The sequence below is a fragment of the Papio anubis genome, chromosome 13 (genome assembly GCF_008728515.1).
Source record: "Papio anubis isolate 15944 chromosome 13, Panubis1.0, whole genome shotgun sequence".
Taxonomy (NCBI): Eukaryota; Metazoa; Chordata; class Mammalia; order Primates; family Cercopithecidae; genus Papio; species Papio anubis.
The window spans coordinates 2,277,153-2,293,074 of record NC_044988.1 but is presented as its reverse complement, the minus strand read 5'-3'; the positions used below and the strand labels follow the sequence as shown (position 1 = coordinate 2,293,074).

Genomic DNA, 15,922 nt, shown 5'->3' with positions numbered 1-15,922 from the left:
TTCATTCCACTAGGAGTCTCTCTTCAGTGTAGGGCCTGCCCTAAAAGGGATCCCTAGCAGGTGATTTCGGAGGAGCTACACTGCTCCATCCCTTTCAGCTCCCCTTGAGCCCTACTGGTATTGGAGAAAGCAAACCCCTCCTTTTAGAGCTGCTGTTCTGGAATCATCCCACCCCAATGCTTTCCTTGCTTCCTCCTAAACAAGATGTCACTTGTAGTCAGGTGGCTTTTATCAACACCCCATATTTTGGGATTCATGAGAACATCCTGTCACCATGTTTTTAAAAATACATTGTCCCTGGTGTTTGGTGTTTTGTTTCGATATCTAGCTGCTTTGTCTTTCTTTTTTTTAGTGTGGCAGTGCAAAGAAACTAAACAACTTCACTGCCACTGTTGTCTTCCAGAATTCCGTCTTTTCATTCTTCGTCTCCTGTTGTCCGTTCTTCTCACGACAGCCAGAGTGGTGTCTTCTCTGCATTGTTCCTTCACGGATAAAGTAACATCACTGGTGTTCACAGGTTATCCAAATCAAGGAGAGAATTCTCGTTTTAAGTCCCTGACAGATTTAAACCACCCCTCCTACAAGTTCAGCAATGATAATTAAGGTCAAGGAAAACTTCAGCTAGTCTTTTGAGGCCACAGTGTCCAAGGACGAGATGTACTTTTTAAATTTAAAATTTCTATAATGGCATTGACATTTTACAATGAGACATAACTAAAATATATAAGCATGCAGTTAAAACAATCATAGAATGCCCTTGCTACATGACTGAGACCAAGAGATTGATTCTTTCCTACTGATGCTTTTGGGAATTTTTTTCAATTAGAGGCTTGATGTTTCCATAGTTTACAGTGAGTAGAGATTAAAATGTGTAATACTATCACCTTTTTAAATAAAATGGGAGTACATTTATAAGAAATTAATATAATGTCAGTAATTTACTAAGTTACAGTGGAAAAGAGAATCAAAAGATAATTCAAAATCCCTGATTAAAGGAAGCCTACTATTTTTTAAAAGAAATGCCTAATTTTTTTTATTGGTGCTCAAACTTAAAATGAATTTATCATATTAAATATGCAAAAGGAAATAATGCGAAATGTACTGGCTGATGGCTGCTAATACGATTTTATTGTGAATCACACTAGACATGTATGCCCGACCTCCAAATAAATAAGGCTGCTTCTCTCCAATATCTCAGAAAGTCATTTTTATTTTAAGAATGCAGATCTAGTAACTGTTCTTATAACCTTTAACACCCCTTTTTCACAGAGACTATCTTAATGAATTTAGGCCTTTTTTGGTGAACACATTCTTTAGTCACCTCAATCTATATAAATATTAAATAGTTAACTATTGAAAGCCTGAACACTTTTATTTAAAATATGATTTTCTAATATTATTTTTTAGATTTCTGATATGTTGTTACAATGAGTACACACACACACACACACACACTCATACTTCCAAAATAGTTCATTTTATACAATACAAGCTCTTTTGTATAAATTAACAAGGAAGCCTTAACATTTATGTGGAAATGCAAAAGACCTAAATGACCAAAACAACTTTATGAAATAAAACAAAGCTAGAGAAGTTACATTTTATTCAAATAATTAATATAAAACGACAGTATTTGCAATAGTGTGATATTGGCATAAGAATGGACATATAAATAAATGGAGGAGAATATGAAGTCCAGAAACAGAAAATGAACATTTATGGTCTGAACAACTGATTTTCTATAGAGGTGCCAAGATACCTCAACAAGGGAAGGAGAGTCTTTTCCATAAATAGTGATGGAACAATTAGATATTTGTAGAGGGAAAAAAAAGCTCAAGCCTTACTACATGTTCCATATCATACACAAAAATTAACACAAAATGGATTATGGTCTAATTTTTTTCCATTGGTTTATGCAACTTTATTGAAGAAAAGTAAATCAATTACCAGCAGAGCTATTGGTTGATCACTCATCCATTCACAATTTGCATCATTTATAACATAATATCTATTGGATACACCGAAAGCTGTGCTTATAAGAAATTTAGAACATTAAATGTTTATGTTAGAAAAGTCTCAAATTAACAATGTAAGTTTGTACCACAAGACAGAAAAAGGGAAGCAAAATAAACTAAAAGCTAGAAGAAGAAAGGAAATGACAAAGATATGAGGAATCAAGAAAATTGAAAACATTAAAACAAAAGAGAAAATCAACCCAAAAGTTGTGGGAGGTTTTGGAAGAGATAAATAAAATTGATAAACACCTAGCAAGATTGACAAAGATGAAGAGAAGATGTAAATTACATTAGGCAGAAAAGAGGGGTTCTAACTATAGAACCTACAGACATTAAAAGCTTAATAAGGGAATAATATGAACAAGTCTATCCAAAATTCAATAACTTAAATGTTCTAATTCCTTGAAAAACACAAAGAAGACTCGCCCACTATAAAATAGATGATTTAAGTAGTTTTATATTAAAGAAATGGAATTCATAGTTTAAAACATGCTGAAAAGGAAATCTCCAGGCATAGATGTCTTCCTTGGGTAATTATACCAAACTTTTAAAGATGAAATAACGTGAACTATTTTACATAAACTATTCCAGAAAACAAAAGTGGAGAGAACACGTCCCAGCTCATTTTACAAAGCCAGCATTATGCTGATATCAAAGCCAAAGACAGTACAAAGAAGGAAAACTACAAACCAATTCTCCTTCTGAAGACAAAGTTTACAACAAATATCAGTAAATCATAGCTATTAACACATAAAAAGAAAGATACATTACAACTAGGTGTGGTTTATTCAGCAAATGCAAGCCTGGTTCAATATTTGAAAATCAACCAATGTTATCTGGAATTTTGACAGACTGAAGAAAAAATAAAAACACCACAGGATCATACCAGTTGATGCAGCAAAAGCATTTGACCAGATCAAACATCCATTTGTAATCATAACTCTCAGAAAACTGGAGCTAGAAGAAAACTTTCTCAACCTAAAAAACGAGGAACTACAAATTAAAGCTAACATCACACTTAATGACTAAAGTCTCAATGCTTTTCCCCTAAAATCAGGACCAAGGTAAGGGTGTCTGATCTTCCCACTGCTATTCAACGTAGTACTGGGCATCCTGGCCATTACAATAATGTAAGAAAAGAAAAGCCATACAAATTAGAAAGGAAAAAATAAGTCTATCCTTATTTGCAGATTGCATGGTTGTCTACATAGAAAATCCCAAGGAATCTAAAAAAAAAAACAAAAAAATCCTAAAACTAGTAAGTGAGTAAAGCAAGATCACTGAATGCAAAGTCAACACATAAATATCAACCGTATTACGTATTAGCCAAAAACAGTTGGAAACTGAAATAAAAAACATAAGCTTATTTACAACAGCTCCAAAAAAGCAAAACAAATCTAACAATGTTCCTCTTTTTAAGGCCATAGCTCCTGTTGGGGTGGTCTTTTTTGCCAGGTTCTGGTAACATTTCCTTCCCCTGACATCATCCCCGGCAGTGATAATGACTCCACTGTCACCAGTCACAGGGCGCCTCACCAACTCTGCCCAGGCTTTGTAAAAGTCCCTTTTATTAGATGTCTTTAAGTGTCCCATATGTTTCTTTTTTTTTTCTTTTTCTTTTTTTTTTTTTTTTTTTTTGAGACGGAGTCTCGCTCTGTTGGCCAGGCTGGAGTGCAGTGGTGCGATCTGGGCTCACTCCAAGCTCCACCTCCCGGGTTCACGCCATTCTCCTGCCTCAGCCTCAGCTGCCTCCTGCCTCTGCCGCAGCTGGGACTACAGGTGCCGCCACCACGCCCGGCTAATTCTTGTTTTTGTTTTTTTAGTGGAGACGGGGTTTCACTGTATTAGCCAGGATGGCCTCGATCTCTTGACCTCGTGATCCGCCCACCTCGGCCTCCCAAAGTGCTGGGATTATAGGCGTGAGCCACCGCGCCCGGCTTAGGTATCCCATTGTTTCTTGACAATTAACTATGCCAAAGTGAGGATTTTTATCTTTTATTCCTTGTTATTATGCCAGCATCTACAATTATGCCCATCACACAGCAGGTTTTCAATAAGTGTCTGTAGAATGAATATATATTTGGACCACTTTCTCTCCATTAAAACATGAATAGTAATTCTTTAAGCATTTTTTAAAGAAATTTATGGTGCACCATCTGATGTTTAACCTTAAGCATTTCTATTAATCGGTTACCAAAAATGCATGCTATCTGGTGTTGGAGTGGATGTGAAGAAACAGCATAAACTGGTACAGCCTCTTTGAGGACTATTTGTTAGCATCTGTAACATGTTCATTTGTACACATTTTAACCGCACAATTCTATCATTTTGGCGCTTGTGCAAAGAAATAATCTCACAGATATCAAAAGATGCATGAACAATGCTATTTACCACATATTATTTATAATAGTGAAAACTGGAAACAAACTAAACATTCATCACAAAGAATTGATTAAATAAACATGATATACCCTTAACAATGCAGTTAAGGAACAGAATGATTTCATTCTCTATAGCCTGACCAGATAACTCTGACTAGGAGACAACTTCACATGTTAAAAGCAAGTTGTAAAGAAGCTGTAACCACGTTTTTAAAAATGCATTGTTTGCTGTAGCCTGAAGTCTAGAGTTAGGCATCAGTGGACATTGGTTGTACTTGGGAGGTGGGCTGGAGATTAGGAGGCGGAGTTACATTATAGCTTTATGCACTGCTATGTTTTAATCAAATTTACAGTGTCTAATTTTTTTTTAAAGAAACGTTTAAATATATTTACGTTAAATAATAAACAGAGGAGTCCGGACGCGGTGGTTCACGCCTGTAATCCCAGCACTTTGGGAGGCAGAGATGGGCGGATCACCTGAGGTCAGGAGTTCGAGACCAGCCTGGCCAACATGGTGAAACCCCGTCTCTACTAAAAATACAAAAAATTAGCAGGGCGTGGTGGCGCATGCCTGTAATCCCAGCTACTCGGGGGAGGCTGAGGCAGGAAAATCTCTTGAACCTGGGAGGCGGAGGTTGCAGTGAGCAGAGATCGCGGCATTGCAGTCCAGCTTGGGCAACAAGAGCGAAATTAGGCTTATTTAACAACCTTGCTCAGTACAGAACTTAAGGAGGATAAAATAACAAGTTGCCAAGTTGCCAAGCTTATTACAAAGCGAGCAAATATGGTTGGGTTGACTGTTTATTATACTGTTACCTTTAGCCTTCACATTACAAGTTCAAGGATTTTTATATGGAAAACTGCATTTAATAAAACAGAAGCAAGGGATTTGAGTATTAATAAGACAATTACGTTGTTTATAAAAAATAAGTCTTTTTTTTATTATTATTTTGTCCTTCCCCCAAAAAAGCACACATGATACCGAGTAAGCTTCATTTTTGCACAGACGGAAAATTCCGTCCGATGAAGGGGTACTTCCGCCGGAAACGACCCCAGGCAGGGAGACCAGTTCCTTTCCCGCTGTCCCGGGACTTTGCCTGGAAATTGCCTGAAGACTTCGGACCGCAAGGAAGGGACCCCGCCCGAACCCCAGCCCACCGGGCTCCGAGACCTCGCAGAGCGAAGCCGGGGGACACGCCCGGTCGCGGGCGTATGGCGAAGCCCTCACTCTTGGCAGAGCCAGGCGGGGGCGCGCGGAGGGAGCCGCGGGGCAGGGCGCTCGCGGCAGCCCCTCCGCGAGGTACCCCCGGGAGGCTGGAGCCACGCGGGTCCGGGAGCCGCTTTGCCCGCTAAGCACCCCGAAGCCGGGCTCCTGTGTGCCCCGCCAAGACCCAGAGGTCAGGGCCCCTGTCCTCGCGCCGCGCCACCTGGGGGTGTGCCCTCCCCCACGTCCCCCGGGAAGGTTGCTGGGAAGCAAAGCTTCACGCGTGTGTTCACCCGGATCGCACTGACTTCGTGACCAACCCTCGGGTGAATAGGTTCTACTATTTACATTTATCATCTCACGGAAGAAAGTATTGATGTTACGGAATAATATTGAGCGGATAAATGTTCAATATGTATAATTTAGTAAAAAGATGTTCCCACGATATTATGACCGTATTTCCCTGGTTTGGTTAAAAAAAATCAACAGGTGCTCATGTAAGGTTTAAGTAGGGACATCTCTGGGAGATCCATGATTTGCTTGATAGCCATTTTTCTTTTCTTTTTCTTTTTCTTTTTTTTTTTGAGACGGAGTTCCGGGTTCAAGCAATTCTCCTGCCTCAGACTCCCGAGTAGCTGGGACTAACAGGCGCTCGCCACCACACCCGGCTAATTTTTTTTTGTTTTAATAGAGTCGGGGTTTCACCGTGTTGCGCAGGCTGGTAGCAAACTCAGGCAATCCGCTTGCACTGGCCTCCCAAAGTGCTGGGATTACAGGCGTGAGACACCGCGCCCGGCCATAGCCATTTTTTCTCGTTTTGCGTTGTGCGTATTTTCATTTATTATGTATTTTTGAAGGTGTGTGTTTTTCTTTTTCTTTTGTTCCCCTTTCCTGAAACCCTGTTGATCAGGGTCACAGGTACTGTTCTTCTATAGTAATGCTGTGCTACGTGTGCAATCACATTTCACAGCCTTCTTCCCAAGACAGATTTGTATGTACCTTAACATCTAGGAGCTGCTTTGAGTTGAAAAGGCAAATTGATGGAGGGAGTATCCTTGTTTTTCTTTCTTTCTTCCTTTGTATTGAAAAATGTGTAAGCACCCAGAAACGTAGGAAACGGTAAAATGAGCATCTGTCTATAGTCATGCATGTCCTTGATGTAAGAAAAGTTAACCTTTTGCCATATTCGCTTTGTTAGTTTTTGCTGAAAAATTGTAAAGTGAATTAACTATCCTGTCAATGTTAAATGCTTCCCTGTGCATGTCTTTATAAAAACTAGTATTTTCCAATATAATTCCACTTAACAGTTAAGCATAACGGCAATGTTCTTTAATATTTATAATTGCCAGTACACATCCAAATTTCTCAAATTGTTTCCAACGTATTTAGCAGCTGTTTTTCCAATCGGGATTTGATGGAGAACCACGCACTGTATTTGCCAGCAAAGTTCAAACTTCACCGATAACTTCTAGGGGCTCTGGCTGAACCTGGGCAGGCGAGGCTGTCAGGGACATCTTCCAGTCATCCAATAGAGAAAACGCTGCAAAGTAAGTCGTGGCGTGGAGGTTTCTGGGAAACGTAGTCTTCAATCCTGATCGCTCGCGCGCCACACTAGGAACGGGTCCGCTGGATGACATCTGCGCATGCGCAAGCTGAGCTCGTTGCTTCCCGCCGGGCTCGGGCAGGGAGGTGGTCCCGGGGCCTTTGGGTGTCGCGAGTCGGGAAGGTGCGCACGTGAAGTGGGACGCGGGGAGACCGGGTCTCTCCACAGCCCGTCAACTTCTAGTGAGAATTGGGCTTGTGATTCAGAGGGTGGGAACGGGAAGCCAGGGTGGACCCCGGGGGCGACCCCCCCATGCTAGAGGTCCCGGGGACGCAGGTGCGGCTGCACCCCCTTTAGGAACAGGTGCTCAGTGCGAACCTTGAGAAAAGCCCATGCCCGCGGCGGCAGAGGAGAGCCCGTTTATAAACGTTGACCAAAGTGCCAGAACTCGTGGGCGCCAGGTCTGTGGCAAGACCCCGAGGTGTGGAGAGCGAAAGAGCTGGGTAAATTCCAGCTGTGTCACCTGTAAGCGGGGGCGAGGGCAGGAACCGGGTAAGAGGTTTCTCGCCTGAAAATGACGGTGTTAATGCCTGCTTCATGGCGTTGTTTTGAAACTTAGTTAAGTCATACCTGTAAAGCAAACAGCCAAGTGCAGTTACTAAATCCTGAGTGAGTGACAGCTGCTGTTGTATTTAGAAGACACTTTGTTCTTTTCATTGGATGACTCACCTAAACCTCACAAGCACTCTGAGGCCGGTATAACCGTCTGCATTAAAAATAACAGCCGAGGTTCAGGTTGGTGGAGCAGTGCGCCCAGGTCACAAGCTAGCAGTGAGGAAATTTAGGTTCAAGGACAGGTGTGATTTATTTCCGGTCTCAGGGGCTGTAGAATATCACACCTGCCTAAAACCAGTCCTGCAGTCTTTATGGCACTGAGCAGAGACACGACCCAAAATACACAGGGATATAATGGGAAGTGAATGTGGGTAGAACCTTACCTTGTGTCAGATATATTTTAGGCTTTCTGGTAGGGTCTGGTCAGATCCCTTGGGTCACACGAAGGCTCCTAGCCACTCATGCACTACCAAGCCGTTTTCAGTCCAATGTATTGAATTCCAGAGGGCCAGGTTTATGTCCCTACAATGCATTTCCCGGGCCCTTGGTTCCAGCTCCCAAGAAATAATTTCACTGGAAAGCAAAGCAGCTCTTGCGAATTAGGAAGCAGGGGGCCCCTGGGAACAGGAATCTTTCCCGGAAAGAGAGCACCCCTCTGACCTTACTACTCTCCAGAGCTTCGGAGCAGAGGCAGAAAAGCCCAGACAGCAGGAAGCACAGCCAGAAACAGTGCCAGAATGAGCCGGATCTGGTGACGTCACTATCTCCGGAAACCACAAGAGTCTGTGACAGTGGAATGCCTGAACCTGCTTTGAGAAGACCAAGGGGAGACAGGAGGCCACTTCAATGGAGAGCTTGTGGGGAGGTCTATGGGTAAGAGGTAAGCAGGCAGAGGGTGGAAATCCTGTTTCCTCCATCTCTAAAAAATCCCACTCTTGAGAGACACTGCACTGCTCTCACACCTGTCCATAACCACGTGCAACACTAGTCACACTAGTCTTGATATCTTAACCTCACAGAATTCCACAGTGATGGTTCACGAAAGGTATTTATGGTCATCTACTTGTGACTCATTTGAAACTATTAAGAGATTGGACCTGCGAGTGTCCGTGAATTATCCAGACCCACTTAGTTTGTGTCAGATCCACGAGTCAAACACAGTGCCATTTAGTCTGTCACAGGTCCAGGTCATCCATGTTTTCGTAGCTTGTTCTTTTGTATTGATGGATAGTGATCTATTGTCTTTTCCTTGTAATGAAGAGGTAAAAGTTTTAGTTCACACAATACCAGAGAAAATTTCACTGGTGTCTGTATTACAAAAGTGGAAATAACCCTAAAAATGAAAGTAAATTTGAGCTTTGGTAGTCAGATAATCTTTTTCATAGTCTTATGTTAGACAGCAAATCTTTCCCGGATATCAAACTCTAAGAAAATTGCCATAGTTACCACCCTACTAGCAACTTAGTTTTGGAGAACCTGCCCACTTTCATCACATTTATATTCTTATTCTAAATTGACCCAATTTTCCATTTATCAAAATGGTTATATTGCCTTCTAGAATTCAAGCCAAAGGGGAAAGCAATGTTAGTAGTCCTTATTCTACTGACTCTTTTTTTTTTCTTTTTTCTTTTTTCTTTTTTTTTTTTTTTTTTTTTTTTTTTTTTTTTTTGAGACAAGGTCTCGCTCTGTCACCCAGGCTGGAGTGCAGGCATGATCACTGCTCACTGCAACGTCTGCTTCCCAGGCTCAAGTGATTTTCGTGAATCAGCTTCCCTAGGAGTCAGGACCACAGGCAGATGCCAACATGCTTGGATAATTTTTGTATTTTTAGTAGAGATGGGGTTTTGCCACCTTGGCCAGGCTGGTGTTGAACTGCTGTTCTCAAGTAATCTGCCTGCCTCAGCCTCCCAAACTGCTGGGATTACAGGCATAAGCCACCACACCCAGCCCTGACTTACTCTTGAAGTCATGGGTTTATGTCCAGTGCCCCTCTCTCAAACTGGTTTTTAAACCTTTGACCACTCATATATATCAGGACCTCTACTTAGTTATTGCATATTATATGGTGCAAAGCATCTTGTAAACAGGGATTCATGATAGACTTTTTCTTTTAAGTCAGATCACTGATTCTAGTCTGCAATTTATCAAGATGAGGTGATGAGTTATTTAAAGATTTTTTCTTAGGTACTAAAGAATTAAAGTAGATGAAAATATACCAATATTATTAGGGTTTAGTGAGAATCACTGAAGCTGAGTGGCTAGACTCTTAGTTCTGAAAAAAAAAAACTAACAGTGATTAGATATATTTTTAACTAAAATGTAAGCTTGAAAGCAGTGTGCTAAAGTCAAATTATGTGGTCTAAGCCACCCTCTGTATAGCAACTTTAATTCTACTTTCTGTACTTCCATGCTTTTTTCTGTGTAACTGTTTGAAAACCTCAAACACCTTTGGTCTAATTCTGCACTATTCCTGGGAATCCTTTCTCTTTGGTGTATTGACCTAATTTTATATTCTAATGTACTTTTTCCTCTCAGACACAATAACCAACTATTCAAAGATGCCATCTAATGCACTATGCCACTAAGTACTGTGGCCAGAGAGTGAGTTTAAGTGTAATAAATTATCTTAAAATTGAAAAGAGCTTAAGCCAGAGAAAACAAATATTATGTCTTAAATAGAGGCATGGATTAAACCAACTTGTGAATGGTCAAGGCAACTTATAAAAATGCTTTAAGACACATCAAGACTGACTTGAATCATTTAAGGTAGGCAGAGATGTAACACTATGTGAACAGAAGAGTTATAAACACATATAAACACACTAGTCCCTTTTTTTTTTTTTTGAGACAGAGTCTTGCTCTGTCGCCCAGGCTGGAGTGCACTGGCGTGATCTCAGCTCACTGCAACCTCCGCCTCCCAGGTTCAAGCCGTTCTCCTGCCTCAGCCTCCAAAGTAGCTGGGATTACAGGTGTGTGCCACCACGGCCAGCTAATTTTTGTATTTTTAGTAGAGACGAGGTTTTGCCATGTTGGTCAGGCTAGTCTCAAACTCCTGACCTCATGATCCACCCACCTTGGCCTCCCGAAGTACCAAGATTACAGGCATGAGCCACTGTGCCAGGCCCACTAGTCACATTTTAATTAAAATAGTTTATTAGGTTTTCTTTTAATGTCAGCATGAGAAATAAAAACCACCTAAATTGTAGCATTTATGTTTTGAAAATAAAACTGCAGTCAATACTTCAATCTCTAAGCTCTGCACTCTATAAATGATAATTTTTTTAGGAGGTAAGGTTCCTAAGGTTTATGAGCATAAAATATGATACCTGCCTCCAGGTTAACATGCGGGATAACAAAATGTATTAGATCATCTACTACTATTAAGGTCCAATTCCTTTGAATTTGTTACATGTGCATTAAAATTGATCCTATTCTTTATCACATCTCTGGAAAATAATTTTTGGTGATCAATGCAGATAAAAGCCCTGCAAAGAACTACTTCAAAAGAGAAAAGGGCACTTTATAAAAATACAACAATTCCAAAAGGCTTAGTGTAATTTTAAGCTTTGATACTTGTAGAAGTGTCAATGCTACAAATATTTACAAAGCATCATTGAAAGGTTTGTTATATTTCTTTTTTTTTTTTTTTGAAACAGAGTCTCGCTCTGTTGCCCAGGCTGGAGAGCAGTGGCGCGATCTCGGCTCACTGCAAGCTCCGCCTCCCGGGTTCACGCCATTCTCCTGCCTCAGCCTCCTGAGTAGCTGGGACTACAGGTGCCCGCCACCACATCCGGATAATTTTTTTGTATTTTTATTAGAGACGGGGCTTCACCGTGTTAGCCATGATGGTCACAATCTCCTGACCTCGTGATCCACCTGCCTCAGCCTCCCAAAGTGCTGGGATTACACGCATGAGTCACCACGCCGACCCCCTGTTTCTTTTACATGTATTTAGTTTTACCATTTTTTAAAGTGACAGGGTCTCAGTATGTTGCCAAGGCTGGAGTGTAATGGCTATTTCCAGGCACAATCACAGTGCACTGCAGCCTCCTATGCTAGGCTTTGAGTGATCCTGCCGCTTAAGCCTTATGAGTAGCTGGGACTACAGGCATGCCTAGCTCCTGAATATTAACCCTTTAATTCTTTGTTTCAATCCTTCTTGAAGATAGCAGATATTGATGAGACAAAAAGTTAAATGCTTAATATTCAAATTCTGCAAAATGAAGCCAAACCTATAGTCCCAGCTAGTTGGTAGGCTGACATGGGAGGATTGCTTGAGGCCAGGATTTCCAGGCTGTGGTATGCTATGACTGTGCCACTGAATAATCATTGCACTGTAGATTGGGCAACATACTGACTCAACATCTATTTAAAAAAATGAATAAGAAATACAATTAAACTTTCCAATGATATTTTGTAAAGGTTTATAGCATGTATATGTATGCTGCAGTGCTCTGGAGGGCACAAGCACACTATGTTAAAGCTAAAAACTGTCCTGAAACTTTCAGGACACCTCATAGTTTATTTTTTATTACCACTGCATCACCATATTGCTTGGCACTGTGAAAATATCTTTTCATACCTTTATTTTAAAAATAAAATTTATCAGCAAATAAGAACCATCATATTTCACAAGAAATACACCATAGACCCTAATAAAAGTAGATAATCAATAACCAGTATTTTCTCTTTTTATGACGCCAAACATGCTAACTGCTAATAAGAAGTGCCTACAGAGGATATGAATGGCAAACGTTATCCAGAAGCTTTTCCTTAAAATGATTGCTGGTAACTAGTAGCTTCGATTGTAAGAGTAGGAAGGAAGAGCCCTTTCAGTACCTGGCAATGCTGTACCTGCTCCTAGTGGCTTTCTGACTTGTTGAGAGTCCTATGTTTTAATGGTAATATGCATCGATGCTAAATGCATATGCAGCAATATTGGGGGAAAGAAAAATATGAAAGAAACAGAAAAGTTATCTTTAAAATCTAAAAATTTAAACCATTGTTTTAAAACCCTTACATAGTTCACTGCTGTCAGCCTATATACTAAGCAAATATCTGTGCATGGGCTAGAAGGAGCCTTCACTTTGGAGTGGCTTTTATTGCTGAGACCAGCTCGGTTGGGGAGACCCTAACGCAGCGGCGCTAGAGGAATTAAAGACACACACACAGAAATATAGAGGTGTGAAGTGGGAAATCAGGGGTCTCACAACCTTCAGAGCTGAGAGCCCCAAACAGAGATTTACCCACGTATTTATTAACAGCAATCCAGTCATTAGCATTGTTTCTATAGATATTCAATTAACTAAAAGTATCCCTTATGGGAAACGAAGGGATGGGCCAAAATAAAGGGATGGGTTTGGCTAGTTATCTGCAGCAGGAGCATGTCCTTAAGGCACAGATTGCTCATGCTATTGTTTGTGGTTTAAGAATGCCTTTAAGCAGTTTTCCACCCAGGGCGGGCCAGGTGTTCCTTGCCCTCATTCCGGTAAACCCACAACCTTCCAGCAACCCACAACCTTCCAGCGTGGGTGTTATGGCCATCATGAACGTGTCACAGTGCTGCAGAGATTTTTTTTTATGGCCAGTTTTGGGGCCAGTTTATGGCCAGATTTTGGGGGACCTGTTCCCAACATGTCCCCCTTATTTGATTTGCAAATTGATAAAAGCAAAGGCAGCTTTGTCGTGGTGAGCTACCTCTTGCGGAAGTCAGGATCCACATCTGCAGACTATACAAAGACAAACAACACAGATTAAAAGCACAATCAGCATTGGAATCACAGAGCTTCCAAGTGTTTTTATCCATTTTAATGGGTTACTAGCTGCCAATTTGTCTGCAGCTCCTTTAAGCACTCTAGTTCCTGGCATTAAGGTCAGGTGTGCCTGGGATGCTTTAAATATTTGTTCTTTTAATTTTGCTATATCCAAAAACAAGTTTGTAGAGTGTACTTCTAGATGCTTTTTTATTATTTCCCAAATTTTGATCTTATTAAGAGCTATTAATAGTTTCCACAAATCCTTATGTTTAGCTCCTACAAAGGGCCATATCATTTGAGGTTGAGGTGGCACTATACCGCCATGGTTCCAGATAATAGGAACTCTTGCCATACTTCTTATCATTTCTACCATCTCACCATTTTGTTCAGAGCAGCTGAACATAGTGTGGCCGTGCCACTCAAACTGAGAGGTTCAATTCAAGCTAAACATCCCCTTAGGGGACCAATTAATAATGATTCCATAGGAATTGTTGTGCAGCACCTCTGCCTGTTTTGCAATGCAATCTTCCTAAACCAGTACGTTCATTTTTTCTGGCCAGGTTCAATTTTGTTTACAAATAGGTTTTTTGGGGCGGTATGCCTCAATTATAGGAGCAGATTTATTATGGTAAATACTGAGATCAGAAAGCATGTGTAACTGTGTCATAGAGTGATTACATGTAGGCATTATTACCAGCTAAGATTGATAAATATGCCCAACAAGTATAATTGCTCTCTGTGTCAGCCGTTGTTGAAGGAATACTCACAGCAGTGGTGATCACCGCTATCATAGCTACCATTCAATTACTCATTGTGACTGGTTGTCCCGCTTTCCTCAGGTTTTCTTCTGCTGACATCTGTGACAGCTTCTTGATCTGTCCCCAGGTGGGTTCGATGGGTGTTGCTCGTGACAGTTGGGGTCCTCCTCAGCGTCAGTCTCAACATGGTTGCCACCGGGGGGTCCTCAGGATCCTCCCAGAATCTCTTCCTCAGCATCTGGCTCATGATAAGGTTTCAGGTGGTATCCAGATCTGCTGTTGATTTTGGCCTGGAGAAACACAAGCATAACCTCTACTGCAAGTTATTATTTTACCTATTTCCCAACTTTTTGTTATCAGATCTCTCCACCAAATCCATTTTTCTGCTTCTGTCTTTGCAGCTGATTTCTGTAGATGCTGTTCAGCTGCTGATAGCATCTGGTCTTTAGGCAGGCTCAAAAAATTTAAAGTTAATAATGCTATATTCAGTTGCATCTGTAGGGTTCCATATTTCTTATTTCCCCCCTTTCTGCTTTTGCAACTGCTGTTTTAGGGAGAGATTCATTCTTTCCACTATGGCTTGTCCTTGATAATTGTATGGGATACCAGTAATGTTTTTAATATTCCACATAGATAAATATGTAGCTAGAGCTTGGCTAGTGATGTTTAACACAGGCGGAAGACTCTCCTGATTGGCATGTAGCCCAGACAAAGTGAGAAAAGGTGTCCACACATACATGTACATAAGCTAGTCTCCCAAATGAGGGAATATGTGTTACATCCATTTGCCAAAGAGAGGTAGGTTCCAATCTTTGAGGATTAACTCCTCCTGAAAAAGATGAGGAATGTACCATTTGGCAAGTTGGGCATTGTCGAATAATAGCTTTAGCTTCTCTCTAGGTAATGCTGTATCTGCGTTTGAGACCAGAGGCACTAACATGGGTTAAATTGTGAAAGTGTCTAGCATTAGGTATTGCATTAGCTACCAGGTGATCAGCCATTTGATTCCCTTCAGTCAAAGGTCCTGGAAGAGGTATATGAGCCCTAATGTGAGTGATGTAAAAAGGGTGCATTCTACTTCTAACTGCTGTTTGCAATTGGGTAAATAAAGTCATCAGTTGTTCATCTGTATGAAATTGTAACTGAGCATTTTCAATTAACTGTGTGGAATGAACCACATATGAAGAATCAGAAATCACATTAGTAGGCATATCAAAAGCAGTCAATACCTCGATTACAGCAACAAGTGCTGCTTTTTGAGCCGAAGTATAGGGCGTCTGGAAAACTTTACTTTTCGAGCCAGAATAAGAAGCTTTACCATTACTAGACCCATCTATAAAAACATTGTCAGCACCTTCAATTGGTTTAAATTTAGTTATTTTAGGGAGAATCCAATTAGTTAATTTTAAAAACGGAAACAGTGTCATTTTAGGAAAATGGTTATCAAGAATACCCACAAAGTCAGCTAAATGGGTTTGCCAAGTATGACTATTTATAAAAGCTTGCTCTATTTGTGCCTTCGTGAGAGGGACAATAATTTTTCCAGGATCATATCCATATAATTTAACAATCTGAGTTCTCCCAATCCCTATCATAGTAGCAATTTGATCTAAATGAGGAGTTAGAGTCCGTGAATTAGTATGTGGAAGA

The 15,922-nt window shown here is 40.8% G+C and overlaps 1 protein-coding gene across 1 annotated transcript in view; it reads left to right on the top strand.

The window, feature by feature from the left end:
• Window positions 1–7,230: 7,230 nt before the first annotated feature.
• ZNF782 (zinc finger protein 782) overlaps window positions 7,231–15,922 on the top strand; it is a 68,754-nt gene continuing 60,062 nt past the window's right edge. The window contains exons 1-2 of the mRNA XM_017949326.3: window positions 7,231–7,385; window positions 8,434–8,638. The gene's annotated coding sequence lies outside the window, so the exon portion shown is untranslated. The remainder of the gene's footprint in view (window positions 7,386–8,433; window positions 8,639–15,922) is intronic.